Source organism: Accipiter gentilis, chromosome 3, assembly GCF_929443795.1.
Source record: "Accipiter gentilis chromosome 3, bAccGen1.1, whole genome shotgun sequence".
In the NCBI taxonomy this organism is placed as follows: Eukaryota; Metazoa; Chordata; class Aves; order Accipitriformes; family Accipitridae; genus Astur; species Astur gentilis.
In genome coordinates, this window is record NC_064882.1 from 6,251,285 (window position 1) to 6,267,926 (window position 16,642).

Here is a 16,642-nt window from a genome sequence, read left to right on the forward strand (position 1 = left end):
TCTTGTAACATTAAGATTTGGAAGTTCCTGTTGGAAAAGGTCAAACAGAGTCTTTTTGTTTCTCCTGCTAGCATGCCAGAACTGAGTGATTACTAATCTTTACAGAATACTTAGTGCCCTGACTAAAATCCAAGATACTTTTTTCTAATAGCTGCTGCAAAGGGGAACTAGAAGAACAGACTCCTGTGCCAAAATGGATGTGACTGGACCTACAGCTTCACTGCTAATGGCAGGAAATACAAAATACTACTGAAGAGCTTTCAAGCAGAGATACATGATCTATCTTACAGTCACCAGAGATTAAATACCTGCCAAGCTACAAATAGCATTGTCTTACAACTGCAGGATCATAAACAACTGATGTTAATAACAGCATTTTAAAAAGCTGTTAAAGTCTGAGCACTAAATGGTAAACATAATTGGTTAATTGCAGCTCAGCTATTGAAAATTAGAAGCTTTAAGGTTAAGTTTTCCAGAGGTGATATACTCTCTCTTCTTAATCAGTATTAGATTTCAGAATGACTTTGGTGGGGAGGGGAAAGATAGCAATTTCAATTAGCAGTGCTAAGGAATAAAAGAAATTATGTTTTCTGAAAACAAAGGCTCAGCCACACAGCTGTATTCTGGATCATGTTATTTAATTTTTAGCCAATGGTATCATGGTTTTGCATTTTCAGCTTTCACATTCATTGCAGAGCAAGTAGTCTCCTGCAATGTATACGAGAAAGAAACAAAAAATTTGGAAAGGAACTGGATTTCCCTTATGATTGAAATGTTACAAAATTTTCCAGCTTTAACTTAGGCTGAAGCCAAACATTTTCAATGCTTTTTCATAACACTTTCACTCGTGTGATTTGGGTGTAGATGGCAAGGTAGTAGCCAGGGAGGCTGCAGGGGTGGCCTCTGTGGGAGGAGGCCAGGGGCTGCCCCGTGCCAGACACAGCCAGGTCCAGTTGGCTCCAATGGGCCCACCACAGCACACAGCTGAGCACATCAGCTAAGCTGATGGCATCTCCATGAAAACATATGTTTAAAAAGGTGTAAATTGCCAGACAGAGAGAGGAGGAGGGAACAAAAAGAGTGAGAAACAGCAGAGGGAAGACCAAGGTCAGAGGAGGAGGAGACCAAGGTCAGAGGAGATGCTCCTTGGCAGAGCAGATATCCCCTGCAGCTTGTGAAGGGTCCATGCTGGAGCAGAGAAGTGTGAGGAGGGAGGAGCAGTAGAAACTGCCATGTACTGACTGTAACGCCCCTACCCCCTGCATGACGTGGGGCAGGGGTAGAAGAGTCAGGAATGAAAGAATGATATTGAGCATGGGAAAGGGGGGCCAGGGAGGGAAGGTGTTGCTTTGATGTTTGTCTTTTTGTTTCCCACTACCCAAATTAGTAACTACATACTTATTTTAATTAGCAACAGATTAGGTTGATTTTTCTGAGTTGAGTTTGGTTTGCTCGTGACAGTAACTGGTAAGCAGCCTCCCTGCCTTTGTCATAGAATCATATAGAATCATAGAATCATTTAGGTCGGAAAAGACGTTCAAGATCATCGAGTCCAACCATCATCCATGCCCACTAAATCATGTTCTGGAGTACCTCGTCTACGTGCTTTTTGAATACCTCCAGTGACGGTGACTCCACCACTTCTCTGGACAGCCTATTCCAATGTCTGACAACCCTCTCAGTAAAGAAATTTTTCCTAATATCCCACCTAAATCTCCCTTGCCTGATCTTGAGGCCATTTCCTCTCGTCCTATCTCCAGCCACCTGACAGAAGAGACCAGCACCCATGACCCATAAGCTTTCTCCTTCCTGTTCTTCTTCTTTTCTCCCCTGTCCTGCTCAGGAGGGAGAGTGAGCGAGCTGCCAGGTGGGTGTTTGGCTGTTAGCCAGGGCCAACCCACCGCAATGTGCTGTGAGAAACTCGGAATGCATAGCTCAGACTCACATAAAGCACGATTTGCATGTTGGTTTCATACAAAAGTTAAACAAACTGAGCTATTTGTTTTTCTTATATATATGTGCACATATACTTTCACTCACATGTTCCCTTCATCCATGGATCTGACAGTCATTTCTCAATGAAGTCTCAAATGTTCATTTGAGCACTCAACAATCTCCTTTCTCTATATATAATTAGAATGCTTCAATTTCCTAAAATCGTTACACAGCATCTTTCCATGCTTATCATTTTACAGCTCAGATAATGAGGATAAAACCTGAAACATTTCTGGTTTTATCCATTTTGTGGATACAGTTCTAACCAAGTGTAGCTAAATCTTAAAATGTGTGTATGTCTGTCTCTTCTACTGTGGATTTACAGGCCTTAATAGGCTATTGGAATGGATTAGGAAATTGAGCATGTTGCTCAATACTTGGTCTCTGGTTTTTATTTCTGTTGTTTGTTTGTTTAAATAAATTCCCGAATTTTAATAATTTCTATTTATTTGTATATTTGGGGTTATCTTCCATGCTTTCTCAGTTCCTGGAATGCTAATAGCTCTGAAAATGACAGCACCCATCTGCCTTGTTCTCCTATCTGTAGCACCAGTGGTAACAGTGCATGGCTGTCAGCATCAAAATAAACCCCACAGTAATCAGATTTTGTTCAATCAGATTTTGACACAGACAGCTGAACTGAAAATGACATGCAGTTTGGTTTTGACTTAAACAATAATTTCCAATAGAATGGATATTTTCTTAGTTGTGTAAGTTCACCTTTTGAGTAATAGCTTACCTTATACGAAGCCCCCAGTAACTGAAGAAGATAGAGGTGCCATCTCAGTCTCCTCTGCTGGTTGCCACCATTTCTGACATACATAAAAGAAAACAAACTCTGTGACATTACTGAATACCTTTCTCATTCCAGGAAGGTGGAAGAACAGGGAAGTGTCAAAGACTTCATATCTTGGGCCTTCCAGGACTGAAGCTACCCTGCCATGCAATAGGATGCTGAAAGCATCAGGAGGTAAAAAAATCAGTCAGGAGTTGTGCTTCTACATTTTCATGAAGAGGCTAAGTGCTTATCGCCCAAGACCATCCCACATTATTCCATTGGCAATTTAACATTCATTTGCTGTGGGGCAAGGTCAGATATTGATGATCTGTCCCTATGATTTGTCCTTATATAATCTGTGCATATGGATCATTAACATATTCATAGTTGCAGTCATGTTACCTAACAGCTTACTTGCTACTGAACCCTCCCATCAAGAGGAATGGCTGCCAATGTAAATCTGTGCTGATAAGCTGAATCTTTTCCCACATATATAAACATTTCTCTATACCTTCATGTACATTCTTACTCTGAAGATCATCTCTGAAATAATGCTGTTGCCTATTTTTTACTAGTCTGTGGTACAAACCTGCTCCTAGATATATGATCCCATGAAGTTCAAAGACCCCCGAGATAGCATGAAATGTCCGATGCTAGTGTTAAAAAAAAAAAACTGCAGTAAAAAGGGACTTTGTAGAGATATTGTGAGGAAGAATTGATGACTGGAATGTGCAATGTACTTTACACTCTCTTTAGCTTTAACTTTGTTTCTGTTTTCTCATGGGAAGTACGAATTATATCCCTGGCTACCATTTAAGTGACATTTTGCAGATCATACAGAGCTAGATAAAAAAACTTTTAAAGTGCACTTTTGGAGCACGTTTAATTCAGGCTTGATCCATTTCAAGAAATTGCATTCTTTCACTATAAATCATGATTTATAGCTTTCCCCATTAAACCTTAAGGTTTCCACAACAGCTGCCTGTTTTTAATTGCACAGCCTTTTCCAAATGAAAGCATTACAACTTGCTTGTTTTCTATTAACGTATGTTTAAAGTGATCTTTAATTTACTTTATTATTTATTATAATATCAAATAAAAGCAGACATACTGAAAAACTACCCAATATTTACATATTTATTATGCTAAAGGTGGTTCTAGAAACAATTAATCACAAGAATTTTCACCTTAAGGTACTGCTTAAAGTCTTTGTGTAGCTGTTAGAATTCAATTGCCACAGGTACTGGAATAAAAATAAATATATAGAGAATTAATTTCTGGGATAACACCAATAAAACTGATGGTGTTAGACTGGATGTCATTTTAACTATTTGGAAATATAGAAAGAAATCTTTCCAAAAGTAGTAAAATTATTTTAAGGCAAGTTGATAGTTCAGAAGGGTAAAAAGTTTAAATCTCTGATTTACACTCTTACTACCCTTTCACTTCATCAGTACTAATGTGGGACTTGATCCTGAGTGTGTTTATATCACTTCAATCTGAGGAATGCCCTTGTAACATCAGTTACATTGATAGGGTTAAATGAGCTAAAAACCCCCAACAGATTCACAGCATAAAACCAGTATAAATCTGGTCTAGAATTTCTTAACTTTGGAGAGTTATTAGTAAAAAGACATAAAACACTACCCTTTGCTACATCTCCCATAGAATATTATTTTCTAATTTAAGAGGTTCAACAGATTTATATTACTTCTGTGGCACAAGAGAACTCATTTCAGTTTCAATTCATGTCTAAAATTATCTATAAACCGTCATTAATTGCAAGCATTGACTTTACCTGTGTCTCCTCTATCTCCTTGGTGTTCCTCAATAGTAATCCAAAATAGCTATATCACTTTGATCCAATATGCTGGCCATCCAAAATGATCACGTGCTTCTGACTCTTTTTGGGGGGTCTTTTTCTTGACCACCAAATTGCAAGTGAAGCAATAGTATGTTAGAATAAAGCTTATGCAAATAATGCATTCACATGTTATTTTATTAACCGGTCATCTCCTGGTCCTGCTGGCATTACTATGCTTAAAAAAGGTAACAGTAGAGTATAATATCCTTGGGATCATATAAGACAATGGTCTGATGTGATTTTTTTCATTGCAGCTGAGCTGATTTAAGCCAATACTGTTCTCCGTTCCCCATCACCCATTCCTTCCCATTAACATTCCCTCAGATCTAGTGGCTTAACCTAGGTATCAACACTCCACATCATTAGCATAAACTAATAGTAGGGGCGGTTTCTAACCCAGATAATTTTACAGGAGCAAGTTAGTAATGACTAAATGTGCTCTTAGGCTGGCAAATAGAAGTGGTGATAACTCACAGAGGTGATGACATCCTAGGAGAAGCTATGAACTAACTTTTTAACCCACTGAGCTGCATCTGGAATAACACATCTGACTGCAAACTCAGAAATTTGAGAATAACTGATAGCTGCATCTAGAGGTTGCCAAGGGTTAGATATGTTCGTTATAGATAACACATAACTGTGCCACTAGATAATGCGTTAGTTATCTTTCATTTTTAATCAATTTTTGTTGCTGATTAATTAAGTTAATTTAGCTTTTTTGGTTTTATACTGCTCAAGGGTCAGTCCTGAGTGTTGTATATATATCTTCTGAATATTCAAAATTCAAATGTGAGATCAGTAATTTCCAAAATATTAATGTAAATAAATTATTTTATGACATAGTGCCAACAACGAAGGGTTTGACTCAAACTAAACAGTCATTTATAACCAGAGTGAAAAGCTTAAAGTTCTGGTTTTTATTGTATTTGACCATCTATCATTAACAATTCTGGTACTAAATGTCAGAGATGCTGTAAGTTGTATATTATTTTTGTGTTTCAGTCTAGACAGATGGCTGGAAAATGAAACAGCTGTATTTGTTCCAACAGCCTGGAGGCACTGCTTCTTAGACAGCAAAAATTCTTATGATGGACAGGTTCAGATTTTAGGGACAGTCCTACAAACTCTGGCTGCAATAAATGAGTTTGGATTTGCCTACAGACCTTAATGTCAAAGAAGATAAAGACATAGGAATAATTTTGTGCCGGAAAGAAACTTTTCAACATCCTCTCAGTGTAAGGGCTACTTGTTGTAAACATTTTATTAAATCAGATAAGGTTTCAAGGTAACCAAAAGTAATTTGAGACCAACATGATATTCTTTTATATAGCCTGAACTTGGAGATTTTATGAAAGACTGAAATGTTTGAAAAATTGTGTTCATGCCCTCTCCCTGTTTCAGAAGGTCTGATCTCTATTTCCTGTTGGATTATTTTAAAATATCTTATTCTCTGAGGTCATTTGCCGGTAAGACAACAAAGACCTAAGCTTGTTTGACCTTATATGACTTTTCTTCAGGTCTAGGTATGAAGAATTTGATTGCTACAGAAATGTCATTCTGAGAAATTTGTGAATTACACACAATAGGACTGAAAAGGATTAGAACCTTTTTGTGAAAAACAGGTTAACAAGAACCTATGGAGCAAGTTAGAAAGAAAAACTATAGAAGGGTGAAGTCTCCTTTTTTCCTGCATGAAGTGGCAACAGTGATGAAAAAAATACATGGGATCTAAAATGTCTTTAGGAAAAATTAATGAGAAAACCAGCAGCACTAATGATTTGTTAAGGTTATAACTGCATGGTGTAATGAGCATGGGGTAAAGTACAAGATTTTAAGTTGAATACATTGATTAAGATCAACACAGTAAAAGAAATGTTATACTATGTAAGAGAAAAAGCATCTAGATTACATATTGATGCAATGACAGAATGACTCAAAATTCTGGCTTTTAATGAGAAAATATATGATTTCCTATAAAATTCCAGCTACCCAACCAGAAAAAGCGTTCTCCAAGATTCATCCTTGACTTTCATTATTGCATGGACATCTCGAATTGTAAATCTTCCGTGCTTGAAAGATGTCGTATCAAAACCATTTTCTTCTGACCCAGCCCTTAAATATCAATCTCATGTAGAGAACAGTAGGATGAAGTCATGCACTTGGACATTTGGGGCAATTCGAAATGCGATTGCAGACATGCAAAGATTACATACATCTGAAATGCATCTTGTGTAGGCCATTTGTGAACTTGGGCATAGTTACCAAAACTGTTTAAGCACCTTTCTTAGTGAACCTTCCAATTTGTACAGGCATAAGTTTTGCATGACTAGATAAAAAGAACTGAACAGTTGGATCTGTGTATGAACAGATGGAAGAGGAGTCTAGAAAGGTAGTACTTGGCCCAGTTATAAACTCACAGATGATAAAGCTGCAGTGGTGAGGATATCACAAGATGAGATACAGCCAACATTCTAAGCAATGGAATGAGACACTCAGTATAATTTTAGATTATAAGTTAAAAGACAACTTATGAGAACATGATGAGAGCATAAAACAAAGAATAAAAAAAGGAGCTAAGGCCTTGGTGCCTTTTAGGAATAAAATATGTACATACGTTCTATCTTAACAAAACTTTGTTAAATAAAACATCACAGTTGATCATGACGTCCAGAATAATGTGTCTGATACTGGCCCATACATAAACTCACAAAACTGTCACCAGAAGAATTTCCCAGACACACAGAGAGTCAGAGTAGTTGTAACATATTTAGGGATGACTGCAACTAAAAAAATCAGCAAAAATACAGAACGTGAGTTCACTAGTGTGAGATGAGATAAAAAAGAAAGTATAGAAGATGATTTAATCATTTCACTTAGTGGAATTACACATGTAAAGAATAGCAGAAAGCGATTGTACTCCTCTTATCCAAAATATGCTTTGCAGAGTAAGTAGGTGGTGTTTCTCTTTTCATTATCATTTTAAAAATTTATAATTCCACTGTCTGCAATCTACATATAGGGGGCATACACCCTAAAATCCTCTGTCATGTGCTTAAGGAAGACAATTCCCTTATATTTTCTAAATACTAATTCAAACCAATGTAAAATGCCTGTCAAAATGAGTTTTCTGTATTATTACTTTCACCGTAACACACCTGTATTTCCTCTCAGAAGGCAGGAAGAAAATTAATAGTTGTTATTCCTATATTGAACTAAAATCTAGAATAAGCTGCATAGGTGAGAACCAGCTTGAAATAAACAAAGCATTACCTCTCTGGTTTTGTTTTCTCATTATGTTAAATAAACACATGTGGGAAGAGAGTGGCATTAAAAAAAACAACCCAACAAACACAATTATCGTCTACAAGTTGCTCTCCTGGAAAGGTACTTTAAGTACTAAGAATGCAGCAATCCCATGTTTAAAGTAAGTTAGAAACACACATGTTTATGAAAATAAAATTCCCACACATTAATGTAGCAGTAGAGCACCTAATTCCTTATTTTTGAGAAGTGTTTCCCAGTATATTTCCTTTGATTAGGGCTTTCAATATTAGATTAAAATTGTAAGGTAAATTATAGTGTTCTTGGGGTACCTGTACAACTGTATTTTCCTCCCATATTGTTCTTACATGTGTACTATAATAATGCTAATACATGCTAAGCAGCAACAACAAAATCAATATGATTTTATAGAATTTGTGTTTCAGCTGAAGTTTTCTATCTTTTTGTTTAAACATATGAAAAAGGGAAATTAAAATTCAGATATAAGTTAAATTTTCCCTGAACTAAAGCTCAGGCTGGTAATCAGTTATCATGTGAGATTAGGCCTGAAAAAATACTGCAAAGTGGTTGTGAGTTTTCTTTTGAATAAAAAAGCCAATCCCTTTCCATGACTATTATTTGCTACTCCTCTTTCTTTATATGAAATTCTGTATGTAATTTGACTATTGTTCATAAGGTTGAAGAAAGACAAATATTGCAGTATCTTTATGCTATGAATACTTATGTATATATAGTTGTATATGAACTCATATCTTGTATACCATATATAGGCCAGCCCTGGACCAGAAACAAATTTGTGATAAAAGCAATCACTAAATATCTGAAACGGTGGATAATGCATACCAAAATACTAATGAATACTAAAAGCAATTGTTGACTGGGATTGTATAAGAAAAACCGTTTAGCAGAAAGAAATTTCCATCTACTGATTGTTCAATATGATTGTTTCAAGCACCAAACCAATTCATACAAATCAAACCATTCTTGAACAGAAGAAAAGAGAAATCACTGAACAAAATACTTTCAATGAACATTTAACCCACTTATATTCATCATCTTCCTCGATTTTGTATTTGGAAATGCTATCTAATGAAGCTTTATCGTTACCACTTTGTGCTGATTAAATACCATAATCCTCTTATTTGTGCAGATCCCTAGTGTTCCCCACTTTTATTAAAAGCAGGGTTCTAATGAAGCTCATGAGGTGTCACTAGGTAATTACTACTTACCGTCTGAAATGAAGCTCAGTTCCAAGCCATTTGCATTTATGTGCTAAAACTAAATGATTAATGTGGATTTTTACACATTTTTAGGTTTAATTTTTCAGCCTAATGAAACCATAAATTTCAAGCTTTCAAAAATATTCCTATCTCTTATTTAATTCAATATGTAATTGAGAACATGCTTTTGCTACAGATGGAGAGTCCTTTTCAAATTTGAATTAATTTGCTGTTTTGCTGAGCTGGTAGATTAAGTACTACAGATTGCCTGATGTTCACTATGCTAAATCTTAGCTTTCAAATTAATGGAATGAAATTTTGCAAATTCACAAGGTCAAAAATATTTTCTGCAAAAGTGATAGAAATATTTTCTGCCCACTCTGTGTGCACTGAATGACACCCACAAAGTGGTGACAGCTGGAAATAGTCAAAAGCAAAATTCTACTACAACGAAGTAAATAAAGTCCAAGCTCAGTTGAATATTCACTATATATGTTGTATTCAGGAATTATATCTCATTTTAAAGAAGTGGATGTATTATGTTTTTCTAGTCGTACAAACACCCTATGCAAAAGAATTACAAAAGGATTATCTGTAAAGTTCAAGGAAGTATTCCAAGTTGTAAACACCAGACTGACACAGTGTCTTAAGTGAAAGACTTTGGGAGGGAAGAAAAGAATGCTAAACCAAAATGAACTTTGAAACGGTCACATATATATAAATTTAAAGAAAAGGAAAAAAAAAGTCCACTATAGTTTCCTCAAAAATTGCACAAGTAATTCTGCCACTGATATATCTCTCAGGGAAATGAATGACAGCCAAGATGGGGAAAACAACCAAACACTAACAACCCAACCCAACACTCTTTCCACATCAGTATTCAGCACTGTTGAAGAATGCTATTTTCTATGCCTTACACGAGCATTCATCTAGTCTTCTGCTCCTTTGAGCTTAGTAAAGGGTAAGGATATGTCGTTATCTTGGCTACCTCAGCTTTCATCACCAGTTTCTACTAAGCAAACATGGCATTTTTCCGTGAACATGACGAGAGGTACCAAAGTGTTCCCTGACTCATATTGTCACTAATAAAGTAATGCCCAACTCTCTAGTATACTTACTACTACACACAGTGTGTAACTAAGGGCTACTTTATCTATCACTATACAGAGACTAACTCACAAATCTTTCTGTATAGTAACGTGTCACTGTATTCCACGAATAAAGCAATTGTTTGATATTCAGAACTATCATATTGTACCTTTGACAGAAGAGAGTAATTATCACTACGAAGATATCAAAGGGTTAATCACTACATCTAGTTACAAAATCTATTAAGAAAAATGTCTCCAAAATGCTCACAGTAATAATAGTAGTTAAAAAAATTGCCATGGATGATTACAGTTAAATCATCCAACTTACAAATCCCCAAGTCCAAATTTTCCAGTCACGGGGCTATAAAATTCAGGGCAATACCTCATTTTTGCTCCATAACATCTGTGACAAGGTATAATGCATCACTGAAAATCTAGTGATTCATGAAATGAAAACTCGTTCCTGTTTACATCAATGCAGACATTCCCCAGGGGTTCTTCACAATACACCTGTCCGGTTCAACAGCATGCAAAGAATGAGACATTAGCTATCTTACAAAATTATCTTCTTCTTTTTTTTTTTTTTTTTTTTTTTTTTTTTCAGAAGTGCTAGCTTTAGAGAAACTGCAGTATCTATTTCACTTTCTGTCACTAGAATTTAAAGATGCTCTCAGTGGGTGGAAGCAGCAGACTCATAACCTCCGCACTGGTGTTCTCTACTAGTCTTTGAAAGACATGTGCAGCATCACACATAATTCAAACAGTTGCTTTGCATTTATTTCACCAATCTCTTCAGATTCCCTCTTCAAAAAAACCCCTCTTACCTTAGGCAGAACTATACTTCTGAGGCATTGCTCACAGCTATGAAACCAGGAGCGCACTAGTTGCTCCTAATCCAGAGAACAGAGAGACCTACTTGGCTTCCTATAGGCAGTACGGAAAGAAATTAGCCACCTGCTGAGGGTAATCCTAACGCCCTAGCTGTGAGAAGAAAGCAGTCTGGAGCAAGCTGATGTAGAATTATAAACCCAGGCATGTACCTAACTTCCTACCCTGCCTTAAGGCATGGTGCCTCTGCTCACTTTTAATGCAGCCTGGAGCCTATTCTTCAGAGTGAAGGTCTACAAGCACTGTTTTCTTCTCTTTTTCCAGAAAGGGTAACGACATTGTTGCTCCATGCTGAGTGGTTGCTGAATTCCTTCTGACTGAAGAGCTATTACAACGCAGCCCTCTGGTATCACGCAGCCCCACCAGTCACGCCTAGTAGGTGGGACCATACCAGCAGCACTGCGTGGTCGCAGATTGCGTGGCTGTTGCTGGTGCATCCGTCCTGTATGGAAGACATTTATGAGATTGGGTTTCTCAAGGGACTGCAGTCCTGCTCTGGCCAATATTTCGATTATTGACAGGCCTAATTTTTTTTAGAGCGGAGCAGTTCTGGACATGCACACAGAGCACGTGAGGGCTCTTGCAAATTCATAGGTCAGAAAGGCAAATATCTCACAAATGGAGGCATTAGTGAGCAATTTTAATTTTAGGAGGTTAGCACCTGCATAAACCCCTTTAGACACTTCAGCCTCTTGCCAGGTTCTGCTGTGTCTAGAGAGGCTGAAGCGTTGCTCTAGCTTGCCATTCCTCATCATTCTCATGATGGCAAAACCGTGAATCTTTCCAAAGCCTCTTTGCCTCAGAAACTAGCTGCAACCAACAGCATGAAGTCTTGCCTGATCAGAGTTGCTGTGATGAAATAATGCTGGTCATGCATAAGATTTTAGGGCACTACACATGAGCACTTCTGTAACTATTTGCACTCAAAGGTTTCCTTTGGGATTTAGATGCTGGTTTCACCTTCTTAACCATAATCCAATGTTCTTCTTTTGTCACCCATAAATTTTTGTGCTTATATTCCAGTTGTGTCTCTCAAAGAAAATTCAAAGCCGTAGTCCTTAATGAGGCAAACCTGGACATTTTCAAGAGTAGCATGGAGGTAAGATGTCTGTGGAACTGCTACATCTCTTATTGTTTGCTGTTATTGGTAGAGCGGAACAATTTAGTGCTATATGCAGTGTAAAAATTTTGCTCTGCGTATGCTGTATAGCTGACTGACTTGCATAGCTCATAAAACAATAGAAAGAGCTCATTAAATTTTTTGTCCACTTTTCATTTCTAATGAGTGTTCTCTCAACAATGCTTGAATAACAGACTGAAATTAAGAGCAGTTTTAATTCTGAAACCTGCAGAGATGGAATCATTGCAAATAAATTATATTAGACACCATCTTTTTGATCCAGTTCAACAGCTCTTGCATTTCTTCACAGTTCTGAAATAGTCGAGAATTAATTCTTCAGTGTAATGGGACTACTCTTCATAATTGTGGCAGCACTTGGCCCAGAGGGACAAATTTTTGGTGAAAACATTCTTTCCCTGAAAACTAAAATTTATGTTTCCATAACATAGAAAGCAGTATCATCATGTTTATACCGTAACAGTCTGTCTCTGGGCTACCTATATTCCATGGACAGTAAATGAAAATATTAAGAATTTAGTCTAAGGCAAATTACTTTCTCTACCACATTTGTAATAATGCATAGCATGGAAGGTGACCAATAATATAGCATGAATTGCACTCTTTAGCCCCTACAGAGACATATTTCACCATTTCCTTTCATCTTTTTCATTCCTCAAAGAGCAAAAACTCTGTTCCCAAAGCATGAGCTGCTACATCAACTTCATGGTGAGAAGTATCCGTAAATCTACTGTAGCATTAAAACCAAAACTGTAAGTGGGGTTAAGATTTGGGCAGTAATTTTATCTGGATTCAGAATTATGTGACAACTCTCACACTCTAAAAGCAAACTAATTTTGGATTTCCCTTCCTTTCATAGTCTCATAGAAAAGATTTTACAGAGAACTGCATTGAAGTTTTTTGTCATAACTGAACACTTGTTACTGTAAAGACCTTAGGAATAAGTAAAATGCTAATGGGACCTAGAATAGTAACACTTAAAGCAGATGCTACAGTTGTCAGAGTATAAAACATGTAATTTCTAAATTTATTAAATAATTTTTAGTTACATCAAATCTATCAAAATTTGGTGTGTTATACCTAGCCACAATTCATCTGGACTTTTTGAAAAAAAAAAAAAAAAAATGTAGTTATTAACATGTTTTTCAGAATTCCCTACACAGGGATCTGCTAGGCTTGGTCTGAGAGTTTGTTGTGATTCTTTTAAGTATGCCAGCTATGTTGTAACTGGGAAAGGATAAATGGTTTCTTCTTGGTTTTATTGAGAAAGGTGCTATTCAGTTTTCTCTTTCTTGTGATTTCAGGAACCTCTAATAAAATACATTGATTCATTCCGCAGATAGTGGCTATCACAGGAACATTAATTTTCACCTAAATTATTCTTCTTTTATATGTTACAGAAATCTTTACTTGTAACCTTATCTTAAAAATAATAATTGTTAAAAAAATCAGCAAGCATGAGATTAAGTTAAAAAGAGCTCTGGTGAAGAAGTGTCATTAGCAGTTGATGCAACAAGATTTTGTCACACATGCAATGCAATGTTTCTAAATCTTGTGGTGTTTTTTTATAATGTTGTTTCTGTAGCTCTCTCAAAACCCATCACTTTGTAGAAGTTAATTCGTTCCTCTTGGTGACAGCAGTACCTCTTTGTCACCTTGAATAAGTGTTTTTTTGATCCTGTTCCTGCAAATTACAGTGTTCCCATGAGCTTTTCAAGGGATTTCTTGCTGTTATGGTGTAAGTTATTTTTCCAAATAGAAATTGAGCTACATTATTTATTTATTTTTTACAAAAACAAATATAAAGTTCCCCTCTAACAAAGCCCCATCTTAACTGTTCAGAGAGATATTACCAAAATCAATGGCCTAGGACATTTTTTAAATAAATATAATTACACTGAAAGTTTATAAAGTGCTGTATTTGAAATATTTCAACATAAAAGATTCAGAATCCTACACTAAGCTTTTTTTCCCTTAGGTTTGGATTATGTAAGATCAAACTCCGCCAGTATATAAACATGTAGAGCTCATTAATATGTTCAATAAGAATTTCACTTCCATCCTGGCTACATGTGGCTTATTGCCTTTAATTCTTAGCAGATATCTGTACTGTTGTACTTTACAGCTGTAAGCAGTCAGCTTAGATAATTTTCAATTTTGTTTTTCCTTTAAACTATCCAGCTTCTAAAGACAAAACTCTTTTAATGTCCCTAGAACAGAAGTAAAATTCAAAGTATTTATGATTCATATTTCTATGATTATTATCCACATCTCACCTCAGGATGTATTACCATATGTCTTTGTTCCCTATTTTAAGTGTTAGGATTACACAAACTTCTGTGCAGATGTGTTTAAAATCAAAAGATTGTTATTTATAATGGACAAAGGTGTTGAGCTCAGTATGAATCAATCATAGGTCTGTGAGTGTTGTGACACTACAATATGTACAATGATACCATAAAATATTACTGTTTCAGAAACCTTAACAGCATAATTATTCACCCACCTGTTCATCAGCACACCTATTTGAAAGATATTCTCCAAACATTTCTTTATAACCAGAATATTATTGGAGTACCCCAAACAGCTCCGCCTAGAAAAGGTGATGACTCCTTAGGGACCTCACCTTGGACCTTTTCTAAACTGTAAAGTTTCTTACATGCACTGTGCACTCAAGAAAAAATGCATGCACAAGTGCGCACGCGCACACACACACACATCCAAAGAAAAACTTGATTTGAAGAGGGATACCCCATGAATTTCTGTAGAAGGTCAAGGTTTAGATTATTTTTTTCCTAAGTTATCATCAAGACTGGTGTTTTTATATGTCAAGACCAATATCCTAAAATATCTATGAATTTCAGTTTCAGATGAGACAAATCTTACTACTAAGGACTAAAAAGTTTTTGCATCAAACACAGAAACATCCATCAGCTTATACAGAGTCAAGGAAAAACAGTGCCAGCATACTGCACAGTTGTCTACTGAGCAGAAGTTTGCTAATTATAAACCATCATAAGGAAATTCTTTTTTTCTGAAGAAAAATCAGAAAAATGAGTGGAAAAGTTCTGTGATAAAACCATCTGTACACATTGTCATTCCCTAAAAAAGCATTCCACCAAATGGACACTTCTCTGTATTTATGACTAGCCCATTCCAGACTCAACCCTTTCACAATTTCTGTGCAGACATAGGTGGCTGTTTTCCTCTGATGAAAGTATGATTCTGATGGAATCATGCTGCGGTTTCTTTACAAACTCCACCTTTCTATTGTTTTGTATCATTTTAGGTATAAAATTGTAGCAGCGTACATAGCACTAAAAGTAATTCAGGGCAGATAATTTTTGTACTGCACTCACACAATTGTGCTACCATACTGGCTACAAAACATACGTTATACAGACATCGGTAAAGTGCTTCTGTGAGTATGTGCGTAAAAGAGAGAATATTGATTTATCTGAGGGATTTCATAAAGAACTGTCCTCGGATGATTTTCTAAATCTATCTCAAGGAATTTGCAAAGTTTATCCTCTTCTTGCTTGTCTACCCTCTGTTTCAGAATAACCCACACTCAAGCTTTTAAGTGTGGGTCCTCAAGCTTTTAAGGCTCCTATCTACTCAGCTTTGACGCTGCTTTGGTCTCTCTTTTCCAGAAACAGGATATGCTACGGTTCAAAATGCAACTTTCCAGTTATTTGGGTTTTTTCAACTGATGAGAGCATTTGTAGACAACCCCGACATAGTGCAATATGAAATGAACAAAATATTGGCAGGGTTTTTTTTGCAGTATTTTGTAAGGCAATTGAGAAAGAATTCTGCACATTGGCATCTAGAGCAAGCAGCTGCAGCTGCCTGCCTCATACACTGCTCCTCCCTGACTGGGAGTGCTCTGCAAGTGCTTCTTAGAATACAGTACCACATTTTTATAAAAATAACTACCGAAAGCACAGTAACAAAAGGCTTGCCTTGGAACACTTGGAGTCAGTGGAAAGACCCCCAGCAACTACAACAGGTTTTGTATCATGCCACTAAAGAGCTGTCTATACCAGGCAATGTATTTACCTAGCATCTGGCACACTCCCATTTGTAGCAACTACAGTTCAAATAACTACTGAAATATTTAAACTGAAATTCATGCTTCAATGTTTTTCATTTTAATGAATTAAAATGAAAATTATGTTTTATGCTATAGTATAATTTAATAAAGGTTAATATGTATTTCTTTCACTGTAAAAACCTTCAGATCGTTTATTGCTTTTGAACAGAGGATGTCCAATACAAAATGGAAGATAATCACTTCTGTGCCTCGTCCCATTAATTTGATATCAATAACTGAGTACAGAAAGAGGAAGAGATGAGTGTAAACTCTGCCATGCAGTAGGGAAA